The sequence below is a fragment of the Hermetia illucens genome, chromosome 1 (genome assembly GCF_905115235.1).
Source record: "Hermetia illucens chromosome 1, iHerIll2.2.curated.20191125, whole genome shotgun sequence".
NCBI lineage: Eukaryota > Metazoa > Arthropoda > Insecta > Diptera > Stratiomyidae > Hermetia > Hermetia illucens.
Genome location: NC_051849.1, coordinates 79,323,855 through 79,341,504, shown reverse-complemented (window position 1 = coordinate 79,341,504; position 17,650 = coordinate 79,323,855). Strand labels below are relative to the sequence as shown.

At 39.4% G+C, this 17,650-nt stretch overlaps 1 protein-coding gene across 3 annotated transcripts in view; it reads right to left on the bottom strand.

Annotated features, from left to right (window-relative positions):
- Positions 1-17,650, bottom strand: part of LOC119650908 — a 194,678-nt gene that overhangs the window by 10,016 nt on the left and 167,012 nt on the right. The window lies entirely within an intron of this gene.

Below are 17,650 nucleotides of genomic sequence, written 5' to 3'. Positions count from 1 at the left end.
GGGAAATTCTCGGAGGAAATGCATATTCTTGCAATCTCTGTATTTGTAGGCGCCGATGGCGGGTTTATAAACCCGTGATAATTAGCAGCAGAAGCTTTAATCAAAATATAAATTACACAAGAACACGCCAAATTAACAATTTTTTTCTGTGCTGAAGTATTGCCTTCACTGTCTTGTCTCCAATTAAAAACCTCCATATGAAAATCACTGTATTTCTCATCCATCCTTTTATTTCTGTCATAAAAGTGTTCAGATAATTTTCTTAACAGATGTATCTTAATCATGCCATAAATCGTAGAATAACTTTTTGCAAATGGATTAACCTTGGACAAACCGTGCGTGGAAAACAGGATTTAGGTTTAATTACGAATGAGAAATAAAACGAATCATACGAAAGTTACCGAGCACTAATTATGTTAGAATAATTTTGTTCATTTATCTTTCATTTTTACGTCGAAACTGGATGATGTAATGGTTTTCAGTTAAGTAGATTCCGTAGTTGGGCTTGATCTAGAAGTCAACGGCCGAAACGTAAACCAATCCATCATATGACAAACGTTCTGCAAAAATTCTTCTATTTGCAGAGCGGAATGAGTTGAATCTTTTGTACGAAGATAAGTGATTCAATTTAATTTGAGCGACACTTTTTATCTACTCTTGATGGGAGCTTTGTAGCAAGTTTGCATATTGAAAATTTTATTGTTGCAATATTTTTAGAAGCATGTCATAGGATCTTTTCAAACAACTGGAAATCTTGATCTTTAAGCAAATGAAGCTAATTCGAAAATTAAACTGTTTTTGAGAGGTATGTAAGCAGGCCAGTATGTCGAAAGTGGAAAAGTGATAAATGGAAGAACTGATTAAATTCAAATATTTATAAAATAAGCAAATAACCAAAGAGTTAGTGGGTCACATATTGTTAAAAATTTGCGGGTAATTCCAATATCAGAAAGATGCAATCAAGAGATGCATGCATGCAGATGGTTATTGGAGCCGATATAAAAGAAATGTTAGCGGTGACGTACAGTTGCATTTGTATGCGTCATTCAGTCTGCAATTTCCATTGGATAATGTTATCGAATAGCAGATATCTTAGCAATTCTTTATGGTATTCGGCATTAAACCTCGTGAATGGCAGCTACTGAGTTTCCGGATTTTATTGCCGAAGCGGGGCATACTAGCCTCACTGCATGAATCTGGTGCACATTTAGAAACATAACAATAATCTGAAAAATATGAACACTTACTACACAGGGAAGATGCAAACCACCTAATCCGATGAGATCATATTAAAGTCGTCTTGTAAAAATCAATGAAATTGAATGAACAACATTCGTCGGTTTAGATGGAGCATGTGTATAGCTATCACCAGTAAACTAGGAGCCATATAACATAAGGATTTTGTAACTTGCTTTCATGCTGTCTCTGCGTACATTCGAAGAAAACAACATCGTCTACCAGGAGCAGAACGAAATTTTCAGTATTAGGTATACGATCGTATTGAGCCGACGATAAATATTAAAATGCTAATTATCATTCGTAGAAAATTATTCAATGTAATTCGTGGAGTTTTGTAGATCTGGTTTGCTCTCTCTTTGAGTGCTAAGATGAAACGGAAAATCAGATTTTTGACTCACCATACCTATTTAAATTTTAGCTTCATTTACTTCTCAGTCATTCTACATAGAACGTAAACGCAAGACCAAACCAATGTGCCTGGTCAAGGAGGTTATAATACTCTTCCAATCCACTGTAATCGGCAGAATATTGAAGCGGGTAAACAATTTGCTTACTTAGAGGACATTATATCTGCTGACGGCGGCTTGAAGGTGGATGTCGTTTTACATATAGAGAACGATAATCTCCCTCTGTTACTATGGTAAATATGAAATGAAAGCATGTAGTAAGCTAAATATTAACGTTCAACTGAGAGTTTCAATCCATTGGCATGGAACCAACAATTCTCAAAATTCCCGACAGGCTATTTGAGCTGTTTACAGAGATGAACTAGGAAAATTAAATTCATTACTACAAGTGATGGCGCACAGATGGTTCAGTGGTAAGAGCACTAAGTTGTGGCGGAAGTAAAAATGTATAGGCTATATATATGATATCACACTAGCGCGGTTCAAACATCACAACATCACTTAACATTACACCATAACTTAAAATTACCATCCCCACCCAGTACAGAAGTGATGATATTACTCTTGTGATAAGTAATATTTTGTTTGTCCGTGCCAATGTGATATCACATTACAAAACATTACCAAATGTCACCAAACATTACCGTTCTTCCAAGTATAAGTGGTGATCGCACTGGCGCTTGTCGAATGGCAACCTGATGCCGACTATCACTTGCGAATTTGAACTGAACATTTTTGAATTTGACAAATATCCCTCTAATGATAAGTAATATTTGGTAATAACGGCTATCGAGTGTAACATGTAATACTGTACATCACATGTATAGCTAGGGTAATGAAAGATGATGTTTGTGATATTATTTTTTAATGTAAAGTGACGTATCGCACATCCTTACTTGGAAGATAAGAGCGATTTATATTGTGTTTGGATACTGGGTAATAATCACACGCGAGCGATCGATTTATTATTAACGAAGCAACCCTGCTGATCGCAATCATCATTACAGTAGCATTTAAAGAGAAGTGCTTTTCCAATACACCAAAAAAAGACAAACATGCTATGTTGGAACTTAAAAATGGCAAAGTGTCGTTAAATCGACTTAAGACTAAAATCGGTATAGAAAGCTCAGAAACGAGGAAGCATATTCTTATTACAACAATTAAACAATCATCTTGGACACCATTTTGTGGTGTACTGATCATTGCAGATGAAACAGTATTTGCCAGGCAGCATATAGAAAGATGGTGGTCAAAGGGTAGTATAGGTCCCGGGGCGAAACGTGGATTGGTACCCACGATGGAGCATAAAACCTGGGAAATGCCTGCTGAACCAACACCAACAGCTCTACTACCAAACCCTATCTCCACCTCCACGTGGTGACCGCTGGGAGCTCTTTCGTGACGAAAAGCTGCAGACGGAGAAGGATGAAGGCGAGTTTCCCGCGCCTAAAAACGGGACAAATTGTACCAACTGGTCCTCCAGGTTGGGGGTTGGGTAGGGCTGACAACCCTACACGGAAAACAACCTGTTACGAAGCCACAACAGGAGCCTCGGATAAGACGGATTTGAAAACGACGGACCCGGCAACGACAAAGGAACAACGATTTGCGCATTTTCTCATGGAACGTGCGCTCCCTGTACAGAGATGAAGCTGATAAGCAGCTAGCCGATACCCTGTCCCAATATAGGGCTGATGTAACAGCGTTGCAAGAGATGCGATAGACAGGGACCGGTTTCCTGGAGAAGAGCCACTACACCATATATTATAGCGGTCATCCAGTAAACCATGTGCTCGGAGTAGGTTTCTTAGTCAGCCAAAAAATGAAACCTGCTGTTATCGGCTTTGAAAGTATAAGCGAACGGCTATGCACTCTGCGCTTGCGAGGCAAGTTTAGAAATATAAGCCTCATAAACGTTCACGCCCCTACAGAGGAGACTGCAGAGTCGGAGAAGGATACCTTCTACGAGGCAGTAGAAAGAACCCTCGAAGCCTGTCCCAGATATGATATCAAAATCATACTTGGGGATTTTAACAGCCAAGTAGGGAAGGAGCCCGTATTCAGGCGATACGTTGGCTCCCATAGCTTACACGAAAAAACAAATGATAACGGACTGCGGACTATTCAATTAGCAGGGTCACACGAAATGGTTGTTGGAAGTACCTGGTTTGCGCGGAAAGCGGTCCACAAACATACGTGGGCCTCTCCAGACGGGACCACTTTCAACCAAATTGACCACGTGCTGATCGAACGCCGCCACCTCTCAGCTTTGATGAATGTCAGAACATATAGGGGGGCCAATATAGACTCGGATCACTATCTCGTTGGCATGGTGCTCCGAGCTCGAATAACAATACCACCTACAATCCCCTCTGACAACCAGGTGAGAGTGAACACTGAAGCCATCCACAACACAACCCTCCGCGACACCTATAAGAGGGAAATGGATGCCGCAATAACCGCAGTCAATAGAGGACCTGGAGATGAAGCATCAACTAATGATCTTCACAACCACCTGAAGAACGTTATCATGGATACGGCCACAAATATACTTGGCTCCAGCCGCAAAAGGAGTCGGAACGGCTGGTTTGACGATGAATGTAAGCTAGCAACGGAACGGAAGAATGCCGCATACCGAGTAATGTTGCATTCTCAAAGAACGCGGGCACGCGCAGAAACTTATCACGAACTCCGTCGAGCGGAGAAGCGACTTCACAGACGGAAAAAGGAAGCCTGGGAGAACCAACAAGTCTGTGAACTAGAAAAGTACAGGGAGCAACCGCACCAGGCGCGGAAGTTTTACCAACAAGTCAGCAGGATGAAGCCTTATACACCTCGATGCTCATCCTGCCGAGACAAAGAGGGAAATCTGATTTCCGACAGAATGGGCATATTAGAGCGATGGGTTGAGTACTTTGATGAGCTACTGAACAACCAGAACATCGGCGAGTTGGAGGTCCCGCCAACTGAAGACGACGGACAAATACTGCCACCACCAAGTTTAGGAGAAACAGTCCGTGCAATTCATCGGCAAAAAAATCATAAGTCGCCAGGAGCCGATGGAATTACAGCCGAATCGGTTAAATATGGAGGCGACCAGTTACACCAAGTGGTTCATCAACTTATGCTCAAGGTATGGGACAGCGAATCAATGCCTGACGATTGGCAGCGAGGCATAATCTGTCTCATACATAAAAAGGGAGATATCACACAGTATAGCAATTATAGAGGTATCACGTTGCTGAGTACCATCTATAAGATATTCTCTACTATCTTGCTAGGCCGGATAGCCCCATACGCCCAGAACATCATTGGCCCATACCAAAGAGGCTTCACTCCAGGCAAATCAGCAACAGATCAGATTTTCTCTCTGCGGCAGGCGATGGAAAAACTGTTGGAATATGGACAACAGTTGCACCATCTGTTCATCGACTTTAAAGCCGCCTATGATAGCATAGCCAGGGTAAAACTGTACACGGCCATGAGAGAATTCGGTATCCCGACGAAATTAATAAGACTGACTAGGCTGACCCTGACCAATGTGCGAGGCCAGATAAAAGCAGCAGGATCACTCTCAAGACCATTCGACATCAACAACGGTCTACGACAAGGGGATGCGCTATCATGCGTCCTCTTTAACCTGGCGCTCGAGAAAGTGATCCGTGATGCTGAGGTGAATGCAAGAGGTACGATCCTCTTCAAGTCCACCCAACTACTGGCCTATGCTGACGATATCGACATCATGGGAAGAACCACCCGAGACGTTCAAACTGCCTTCATCCAGATCGAGCAGGCGGCGCGAGATCTTGGGCTGCACATCAATGAAGGCAAGACAAAATACATGGTGGCAACGTCAGCACCGAAGACGAATCAACCAACAACATCAAACCGCACTGGTCAAACACAAGCACGAACAAGAATAAGGATCGGGGAATACAACTTTGAGACCGTTGACAATTTCTCCTATCTAGGGTCGAAAATCACAACCGATAACAACTACGATGATGAAATCCGCGCACGGTTGTTGTCAGCCAACAGAGCCTACTTCAGCTTACAAAGACTGTTCCGCTCGAAACGTCTCACCATAGGGTCAAAGCTCTTACTGTACAAGACTATGATCTTGCCAGTCCTCATGTATCCCTCGGAAACTTGGGTTCTTAGCAAGAAAAATTGCGAACTCTTGGCCGCGTTCGAGAGAAGAATCCTCCGAAGAATTTTTGGCCCCCTACATGAGGATGGACGATTCCGTAGCCTACACAATGACGAAATCTATGAGCGATACCATGACCGTCCGGTTGTGGATAAAATCCGGCTCAATAGGTTACGGTGGGCGGGTCACTTAATCCGTATGGATGAAGATGATCCCACCCGGAAAGTCTATAAGGGCAATATCTATGGTAGGAAAAGAAGACGAGGCAGACCCTGCCTAAGATGGAGCGATGGCGTGGGCCAGGACGCCAGACAGCTTTTAGGGATATCGAATTGGCTCCACTGCCTTCTATAAAACTGTGATGGATGAACGTATGAAAAAAGGAAACCACCTTGCACCTATCATTAACAAGTTGTGACGGGAGCACGATTGAACGGTTATGTCAGCTGAGCCAATGGTTAATCACTTCTCCTGCAAAGTGGATTCACATACGGGCCATGACTCTCCGTTGAGGTTATGTTGTCGCTCTTTCTTATATTGTGACATACGTACTGTCACTTCCGCCTTCTAATTAACAGGACGCTGGTACCGTAAGCAACGTAGTTCTTGAAATTTTGTCTTGGACTAGACTACTCCGATGACATGCGAAAGCAGGTAATTTGATGTTTTGTAACAGTTGTCAGTGAGTAGAATGGCACCAGGTTGCACCAGCAGAACCAGCGTTGTCAAAATAGACAAATTACCTACCATTCTTACAAAAAGAAAGTGATAACCATGCAGATTTAATTAGCGCAATCGAGGTGCTTAGGGAAAGATGTGATGGTTCATTGTACTCCGCACGTTATCTAGACAAGGCGGCATGAAAACCGCTATTGATAACTAGAATGAATACCATTGAAGACAAGATGCAATACTGCCCTTCTCCGCTTTGAAGTTAATGTGCCGTATTCCAGGATTGACTTTCAAAATGCAAGGAGCAGACAATCATCCTGCTTTTTGCATCTCTGGGTATGGTCACGGATTGCCAGGATCTATATGCAAGTGAAAAGAATAATCTTGAGAAAATGTAGGATTCTATTTCTAAGTGTTTTAGTCTAATATTATCTGGTATTAAGTATTTGGCTGGGTGTATTATCCTAATTTGCGCAAGTGCTGGAAATTGTCTCAGAATGTGAATGAAGGTTCCATTACACTTCCCACCGAATCTGCTGATAGTGTTCGCAGATATCCTCAGTTTTCTTAGGTGGTAGTTTAGCCCGCAGCAACCTATGAGTATTGTCAATGATCCTAAGGCTCTCCTTTGTGAAGTTTAAATAATCCGCCAGCAGAACCCTGGACTGTTTCATTGCCGATAAGTTCGCTCATTACAGTTCCCTTAACCGTTTTTGTTCCTGCTTGTACTCATGATCACGAACTCCTTCCCGAGTATACAGAAGGGTTTTGGTTTTAACCCAATACTAGTTTACGGTTCACCTCGTTTGAGCTAACTGCGTTGATAGTCGTCTAGCTATCGGCTAGAATCGCAATATCTGATCCCAATAATTAGTTCGGAGGTTAGAGTAGGCTTACCAATCCTTGGTGTATATTTCCTCTTGAAACATATTGGTATATTTACCTATTAAGTTTTCGGACCCCTCCGTCTGCGGTGGGGAACCTGTTAGTGCACCGGGTAATCATTTGCTGCTAGGTCACTACCACAGGCTCCCAGTGCGCCCTGCTGTTCTATCAGATTAAAACTTCATTGCCATGTTACCCGTCGGTACGAGTAATTTAGGATGCCACCTAGAAGGAATGTCGATCTTCTTTCGATTTAGACAGCTTTTCGTTCCGCTGATTTCCCTGGTAACTTTAAAGATTGTCCTTTTTCCCTTTATTTGTATGTAGAGATGAATAGGAGTCAATCCCAAAAGGACCTTCATGTCGTTGGGGATGCTCTCATTGTCCTCGTTATATACATACAAGCCAATCTTTGAAGATTTCCCGGACTATTGTGCCAAGTCTGTTTCTGTCTGTAGATACATTCAGCATATGCATTTTGGGGGGCACCCTCATTTCTTTCCTATTATGGACCTGGAAATCATTGAGGCCTTCCTAAATATGTTCCCGTCTTCTAGAATAGCTTCTGATTAAGTGTAATTCCCAAATACCTGATTTCTGGCAAAGGTGATTTCACTTCTGATTATAGGAACAGTCCATATACGTATGTTACAATGGCTTGCAATTTAATCCACAAAAGGTTATGAAGTGTCCCCTGCATCTTTTCGAATGCTCGACAGCCGTCGATGAGAAGCCTTATGGGACCATTGAAGGACTTACGACCACCAGCAAGCTTTTTCATAATGCGATATACGGTACTGAAATCATGATTATTTAAGGCAAATTTTTGCTTCCCGGACCAGCCCAATAATAAATTCCCTTTTATCATGCGAACAATACGTTGCTATTCCCGGCATTTATAGCCGCAGCTCAAGCGTATCACGTTCGCCTCCACTTGCAGCGTTAATAGGAACATTCAGTTCCTCATTGATCTGCTCCCATATCTTTGCAGTCTGTCAAATATTATGGCGCTTCTCTGGGATGGAATCGACAGATTGACTGGCCCAGAGGAAAAAACACTGTTGTACGTGGCTCAGTGTCGTATTCTTCGGTAAGCTATTCAAGGTATCCAGTATTAGATACGCGGCAATTCGTAAGTGAAGTGAGGCTAATGTTCCAACACATCCAGAAGAAAACTCTTAAGCCAACTGTTAGCCGCAATGGAATCGTTCTGATTAGTTGTAGTTTGCTGGTCAGAGCAAACTCTTCTGAACTTTTGGCAGACACTATACTCAAATAGTGCGTCTCCAAGGACAAGCGGTGGAAGTTGGACAAACTCGTAAACTTCTCACCATTGCCATTAAGATCTCCAGGACTGTGTTTCTCCATTAAATGTCCAAACAAGATATCGAAGCCCACACTCTCATTCAGATCATCCTTCTCCTTTGCATTGAAAGTCTCCGTTGGTACATTATTGGGATGTACTTCATTCTAGATCAGAATTTCCCAGTTAATATTCTGTCTTATACCGATTCACGTATACTTATGGCAGGCTTGTTAGAGTATAATATCACAGTGCCGTAAAAGACAGAGAGTAGTGCTCCTGATCCTACTTCGCTTAACCGGAATATGGTCAGCGTGAATTGCTGAATGAAGAAGTTGCGGGAATCGAGAAATTCTGAGCAGCCATGTTATCGTCGTCTCATCTTAATTCGTTGTCGAAAGGAAAATGCCGTAACCAAATCAATCCGCTTCCAAGGCGAGTCGAAATTTGCCTCCTTTTAAACTACATTACTTATGCAGTACATTAGTTTTTGTTACTTCGAAACAAAAATTATACATGTCAATTTTTCATTATGGTTGTGGCACTGTCAAATATCACTTGTATTAAACGTTTCATAATAAATTACTTTCACTAAGAAAATAATGTATTTTCTTTCAATTAGAAGTTGCATTTATTGACATAACTCTTAACGCATTTACTTACTTCGTTTTATATTTGCTGTACTTGAAAAATTATGATAGCCTGCCTCTCCTGAGGTGTGCCTGTAGTAGCCACTCGGTGCCAGTTAAATTGGATCAACGTCAAAATACAAAAATGAAATCTAGACAAGTTGAGTTTTATAAGCATACCATGAACTATAAACATTTGAAAGCACTCCATTTTTAACTTTTTCCACTTTTCCGTAACATTCACTTTTAACGCCTACTTAACGATTTCTTGAATCTTAGAGTGGTTTTCCGCTTGATCCAAATTAAATGAGTTGGACTTGTTTATGCCTATGCCGACTCTTATTGAATTTTTTCGTGAGAAATATTGCATTTATGGTTACAGTGAGATGATTTAGAAACAGCAGCCTTCCATGTAATTATCATTTTGTTGTTTAGCTATTCTAGATATCATTTTATACTTTCACGTAATTCTATGTAAGGTAACTAAAACTATTATATCACAGAAGATGCAAGAATAATCTGCTTTAATAATAATAAAAATACATGTGCATCTAATTCAGTAGACTTAATGACGAATCAACCATTTATCCCAGTCCGTAAACGTATTGTGCGGTGAGAAACTATAAAAATAGAAACGATTTTATAACACTTTAGAATTATTCTAACTGTTACTCGGCGGTATTCTATATAATGGTTTTGGTCATTTCGTCGAGGTCTACCGCCACTAGTGGGGTTCGCTTCTGGATAATTGTTAATTGCGTAGCTGAGATAATTAAACGGTGATTTTCCTAGTTAGAGAATCTCCTCTGGATAACTAATCCACACCTGTCCGTGGCTTAGTACGATATGGTTCAATTTTCATTTGAAAACTTAAAGCGCCCCGAACTGATATTGATTAGACAATTTGTAGAGTGAGAGTGATTTGAGACGAAAACGGAATGGGAGTTGCTAAGTTGTTATTTTTATAAGCAAATAACCCTAAATTAATAGTGAAGCTTAAATTACAAAAATACATATATCATATATTTCAGGAAAAAAAACCGCAAATAAAGCTTCCCAATCCAGATATTATTTGCCAACCGCGATGTAATCTGGCCACATATCTCAAACAGTCCAGATACCCTTAAACCTTCAAACTCCCATGAAGAGTGTTACGCCTCATATTCCGTGAATTAAACCGAATAACCAAATCCAACACGAACATGAGTAAAAACAAAATTCCGAATCATTGTTTGACCTTGCGTGGCATGTGCAAGGTGTATTATTCGAACGTTTTGAAAATAGCTTCTGTTTTTAAAGTCTAGCATTTATCTTGAATACACAGTCATACAAATGTGGATAACTCATCGGAAACAGCAGCCACGGAAAGCGATCGAAAAGGTAGATCCGCCTTCGGTCAGTTCAACTCAGCGATTTGGTAGTTCTCAAGTTCAAATGAGAAAATGGAAAAAAAATTGCTGCCGAATAATAGTTTCTCTATAGTATCTTAATTAACGGAAATTTGTTTTACGGAAATTATTGATTTCATGAAGTTATTTACTTCTCAGTTCAATTTGATTTCTCATTTTCAATCTTTTTTTGGGGTCTTACGCGATGGTATCGTCTTCCTCATTGTGGAAGTTGAAATCGATGACGCAAAGTTTAAATTTGAGAATGATTCTATTCTTTTTCTTTAGAAACAAGTCATTGTATTATTGGGAGGAATGGAGTGATCATTATGTATTGATAATTGCAATTGTTCTTTGCAATCATAGAAGAATACGATTCTATCAGGGGATAAGTATCGGTACGTCTCTATAGGGGAAAGGGAAAATCATAAGACGTTGTGTGCAATTTGAATATACAAACATTAATTTTCAACTTTCCAACTGCGTAATAAAATTCGCAACATATAATTAAAAGTTAATTTGATATGAATTTTTGAAGATTAACAGCAAGTGATGTTTCGAAAACAAACCAACTCTAAAAGTAAGGTTTTATGATAGTTGTAACTAACCACAGTAACTAAAGTGGTATATAACATCAAGGATAGATTATAATGTCTTTAAAATTCTTCTCAAGGTTGGAGTTTCGACAAATGAAGGATTCTGTGAAAATGAATTAATCGCTGTGAACACAGCATATCAGATTGAATCATGTTGATTTTCTGGTTTTCGAATGTCTAATGCACGATAATAGGGAGAGCCCTATGAACGTGGAATGGAACGTTTCTAGACACAATCTTGGTTATTCTAGAAAGAAAGTTGTTTGGTTGCGGAAACTATATAACTCAGAAATTTAGAGTATTTGCAAGCGGAAAATCGTCAGTAACTGTTATGTTAGATCTTCTCCTGTACACATGACATCAGGGATATTTTAAGAGATTTAATTATTAACATTATATATAATATTAACATATTAATTATTTTAAGAGATTTAACTATTAACATTTCCGGGATAGAGCTTTTGAAATAGGTAGAATTTTTTCTAGCATGGTCAAACATGTTTCTTCAATCCTTGGCAATGTTAAAAAGTTGAGAGTGAAATTCAAGGTAAGATGTGCGATTTGTCTTGGCTTAAAATCAATATTCATCAGTGGATGCGAAAAAAATGTGTTATCGAAAAATCTGACAAAAAGTACCACGCGGCAAGTTCCTTTTCGACAATGCCGATGGTGTTCCAAATCTTTCTAAACCAAATGTAAACAGAACAACTCCCTTTCCCTTACTATTATTTACAACAAGAGCTTGCCAAAAAGGCATTTTTCTTGGTATGAGTTGGAAAGGTCGCATTATTCCTTCACACAGAAAAAGTGACATTACACTGATCGAAAACTACCACCATCACCTTCTTCAAAATTAAGAGAGGGACAGGGAAGTAAGCAAAGGTGTCTACTGACCACTACTTTCTTCTTACCAAACTCCGATTGTATGGATTTGCGACAATTATTTTTTGTTGTTTACTTTCAACTTGCAAATTGTATCTTGTTCATAGGGGGTACGTCAAGGCTTGCCCAATTTCAGTTTTTATTTTTCATAAATGATATTACCTGTCATAGCCACTCTTATGCAGATAATTTAAAACTTTTTTCTGTTCTGGCTTCGGATAGTGATCAGAGAAGCCTCCAGTCTAACCAATTACACATCATATCGACGGCGCGTTTGGAACGAATCTCCACTTTCTCTTTTTCTTCAGCAAGCAGGGTCGACTTCTCTTGATCGATTGCGCCGTTTTGCTCCGTTCTTTGACCGGTGTTTTGGTCGTTTTCCATCGACTTTGATGTTCAGACCAATCTTGCCAAGTGGATTCTTGTTAGCACAAACTACGTGACTATACCATAGAACACATCTCTCTCGCAATTTCTCCACCATCGGTGCAACCCCTTACCGATTGCGAATATCCTCATATTGAATGTCATCATGAAGTGTTACAGCGTAACATCTTTGTCTCCATTACTATGAGACGCCGTCCTTTTACAGTCGGCTAACACTCAGAACGATAAAGGGCGACCCGGCGAACGACACTGCAGATTCAATCTGAGGCCGTTATGCATGAAGCGATCATTCCATTTTTGGACAAGTTGCTCGCGATCGGCTTTGTTTTGAGACGCTAGGAAAATAGCATTTGCATGGAACAGTGTATAGGGTGCTGGGCATTGGACGTCCCATGTAACAGTGTCCATAACATAAATAAAGACGTGAGATGGCGCTTCCTTGATGAACTCCGATAGGGGCACGAAGCGATGTGCCCGCCACACTTCGAAACTTACTTATCGGCACGTGGTAGAGCAATTTAACCCAACGCATGAGTTCTTCTGGTACTAGATGTTGCCGCAGAGCATATTAGATAGGTTCGTGCGGTACACGTCAAACGTCTTTTCTAGATCCAGAGGTGCAATGTTAATTTTTTTCATAAAATGTGGCCAACAGGCTCAATTAGTACTTTTCGAAGCTGGTTCTATATTTGATATCGAGTGAAACATAGGGGAGTGAGGGCTCAAGATATAACCATGAAAAAGTGTAACAGGTCTCGTTCGCAGAACCTATCCAATCGAAAAATTTTAAAAATCACAGTGGTGCATTTCTACGAAATCTAGGCCTCAAAATACATCTGGTTCCGATATCTGCACAAATAAAGTTAATAATAGTATATTTCGACATTTTAGAAATTTACCCGGAAACCCTCTTATGTCCATCCCAGAAGTACATTTAGCATGCTTATAAGGGATAACAGAATGCGCAATTTGGTTAAGTTTGAAGAAAATCCAACTATTATAGGGGACGAAACTTTGCTTTTTTTAGGAATTTCGTGCATTCTACAACGTATATGACGTCATCATCACATATCATTTCGTCGATACCACATACTTCGTTGTGGTTCATATGAATAGGGCCGCAAAGAATTATTTTTTTTTTAGTTTTTTAGTCATTTGTATATGAATATCAATTACTCCAAACAGACATTTGTGTATTATGTAGGTATATAGGATATGCTTGCTGATGAAGTTTGCGGGTAGTGTTAAATTCAGATAGATATATTTGTACTATACTATATACTACCGTGAAACTAACGATAAATGTCAGCATTTCATTTATTTCCCCTCTAGTAGCTGGATGATAGTAAGCTCCCTATACTTCCCCACATTGTTACACGCTTAAATAGACGTGGATATTCAACCAGGACGGCCACCCTTTAACTCAGAAAACTGGTCTTATAGTATATCACACATAATCGAGGGCCAAATTTTGATTAGTTGCAAAGGCTTTTTATTCCTCTCGTATTTCAATAGTTGAGGGAAACAAATCCTTACCCAAGAGTATATAATACAGACGTAGTCGTTTCAGGGGAAATTCAGCCCATACTTAACGACCCCAGTTTAATTCGCATAAGAGCAGGGGCCACTGTCAAAAATATCGGGTATGATCGCATCGAATATGGAAGAGTTGATTTGACGACAGACTCTAGATAGGAAGTGCAATGACCTATTACAAATAAAACAATGAATCTGACGATTTTCAGAAAAAAATTTAGTTATTTTTTGAGAAAAGAAGGACGCCGATTTTGCAAGTGTAGTTGTGCGAAAATTCAACCATATATAAGCACTGGCCGACAATAAATTGGCAGCATTATCCCTGTGAAAAAATCAATGAAAATTAGACTTCCAACCTCGTTGAACCCTTTAAACTCAGAAGGATAACTGAAATTGATGACGTCGCACGAAAGCTGACACCCTGCTAATTAAGGATGTTAATAACATGAGAAAATTGTTGCATCAATGCAGAAAATTTAATCATGTAATTATGGAGTTTATACATAACTTTTCAATTTAGTATTTAAATTCTATTAAATTGAATAGGTTTTATTAACTATTTTGTCTATTTTTTTATTAAAAAATTCATTCATAGAATGCTCTTCTATTAACGAATTTTAATTTAGATCAAATAATTTTTTTTGACTTAAGAAAAACATTTTGCTCTCGTCAGCTAATTAGAACTGATTAGCTCGACCTCATTGATCGACCGCACTCAGTTCTCCATAGTTATCGGCGTAACCGCCGGGCACGCTCATTGCTCTGACATGGATCTGCAGAAACTATCGAGTATCACTTCGCACATGGACCAAGAAAGAGGAAAGTGTATGAATGTCATTTCCCGCATCTACAAAAAGTATCACGCCTTTGATAGATAGATACTGCACTGTTCATTTTATGGTACACTTCACTAAAAATCGTAAAGCAGAATCACTGTTTAACCTCTAAATTATTCACAAATACCAAGGGAAACAGAACCAAACCCTATCTAGAAGCCCCGGAAAATACTAAGACGACTTCGGTGACAAAAGTATAGCAGTGTTCCAGAAATGCTTGAAGTTTAACGTCGATATTCATTATATTATGGTTCAATTTAAACGAGTATGCGAAAGTTTTGAGTCAGATTACATTTTGGCATCTCAGTAAAACTAGCTTGTCAAACAAAATCACCGTGGCGAACAGGCTTAACATCACAGGTTTAAATTGAAAACAGTTTGACTCATCCATTTTCAAGTCAGATCGTCTGAAACAGTGAACAATCGGTTTTTTAGTTTGACTTTTCTGCTCAGAATTTCTTTGAGTATAAGAGGTAAGTGGCTCTTTAGATGAGCTCAAGTGGTGGTTAACGCCAATGGAATCAACTTCATGTCATGCTCCTTATCAAATTAATAAAGGAAATATATATCGAGTCAGTTACAAGAAAACCAAATATTACAATTGAGAATATGAATAATTTCCCATAATAAGCAAGTGGGCTATTAAAGGATGCATCCAAAGTAGACGAAATAAAGGGAAGTATATAGTTTGCGAGCCAAATCTATGCATTTCTCAATTCTCTGCATTATAAAATCAAATGGTCTTTAGAGGAAGGTAGAGCTTCACGTTATCTATTTCGTTTTTGAACTTGAATCTGAGCTCATACTTACTTAAAGATTGAAGGGGCAATGTATGGTAATTAAAACAAAAAGTCTGCGCTAAAGCTATGGAAATTATTTTCATCATTAACGGCGTAACAATCGGTATTCGATCTAGGCCCGCTTTAATAAGGAGCTTCAGACATCCCGGTTTCGCACCGAGGTCCACCGGTTCGATAGCCCTAAAAGTTGGCTAGCGTTGTGGCTTACGCCATCGTTCTATCTGAGGCAGAGTCTGCCCATATAAATTTATATTGTCCTTACAGATTTTTCGGACGGAATCATTCTCACCCATACGGATTAGGTAACTTATCCACCGCAACCTATTGAGATAGATCTTGTCCACAACTAGAAGGTCGCTCATAAATTTCGTCGTTATATAGGCTAGGAAATCGTCCATTTTCCTCTCTCTTCTCCCGAACGCGGCTAAGAGTTCGCGATTTTCCTTCTCCTCTAGGGAATACACGAGGATTGGCAACATGGATCACTTCTTTCATGGACAGGCCAAAAGCGACGTATGATAGGGCGCCCAGGCTGCCATAGGCTGCCTTGAAGTTGATGGAAAGATGATGCAATTGATAATTTTTCCATGGCTTGGCGCTGAAACGAATCTGTTCGGTTTCTGATTTGCCTGGAGTGAAGCGTTTTTGATATAGGTCGAAGGTAGATGGTACCCAGCAATGTGACACCTCTATAATTGTTGCACTGTGTGATGGAAGAGATTATGCTTTATTGCCATCATCGTTGCAAATGTCAGCTCAAGGGAAAAACCAGAAGGTAGAAGGCAAAGTAAAATGACCTCACATTTTTGGTCATCGATTTTGCTTATACATATTGGAGGTGTGCACAACATTATGAGATGTTAGAATGGATTTTATGTTTGAATCTGCAGTAAAAGTAAAAATGGATTCTCTTGGTATCATAGAATAGACTCAGAAATAGTCTTATACATACATTCCAAGTGGCTGCGGATGTTCAGAAAGTGCATTCTAAATACAATGTCACGAACGTTAAATATTCACATCGAAATCTTTTATAAAATTCCACGAAGTTTTTATGTAATCGGTCAGCAAGAAATGATGGCAAAGTAAAAAGTCCACCAATATCTCTCCAATGGCTCTTGGCCAGTATTGAAATAATTACTCATTCAATCGTGCCCGGCTCGAAATACGTGATTGAATTTTTTAATCGGATAATCTAACTGCATTTACAAATCTTCGGGAAAGAATTTCAAGAAGAAATATACCACAATGCGGCGGTAAATTCTAAACACAAGAATAATGGTATTCTTATGCAGGGCATGCTGCCTTACCCAACGGAAGCCGAAACTACCACTAGATACTTGCATGAGCATATCAGGTTGGTCTCGAAAGATTGATGGGTTTTGTATATATACGTGTACTTACTTAGTTCAGTTTAATATTCGTGAATGCATTTTTTAGTGCGTTGTGTTTCCTATGTGCTATTGAATAAGCCATTTTTTAATAGTGATTCGACGGGGCAGACATGGTATTCCGGGGAATAATAAGGGAGTTACCGGTGTACCGAAAAGATATACTGTTGTGTTTTTTTTTGTTCCCGGATTTTTGATTTATTTGGAGTTGAGGACTATCTTCTGTCAAGAATTTATGCAAATCCCAAATGAACCTACATATAACTCCTTCAGAAGTTAGATAACGTTTTTTTGTATTGTTGGTGGATTCAATCGACGAATAATAAATTTGAAAAAAATACTGATATTTCGGGAAACACTTGTTCTCTTCATCAGTGCTAACTTGTTAGAAATATCGGTATTTGCAAAATAAATATATCTACAAGAACGGAAAAGAAAAAACAAGTTTTTTATTATTTCAAATAATTAATCGCTGGAAACATCGCATAATTACACTCAAACAATAATAAATAATTCTTTCAAAGTAATACATTGGCAACTCCAAGTAGA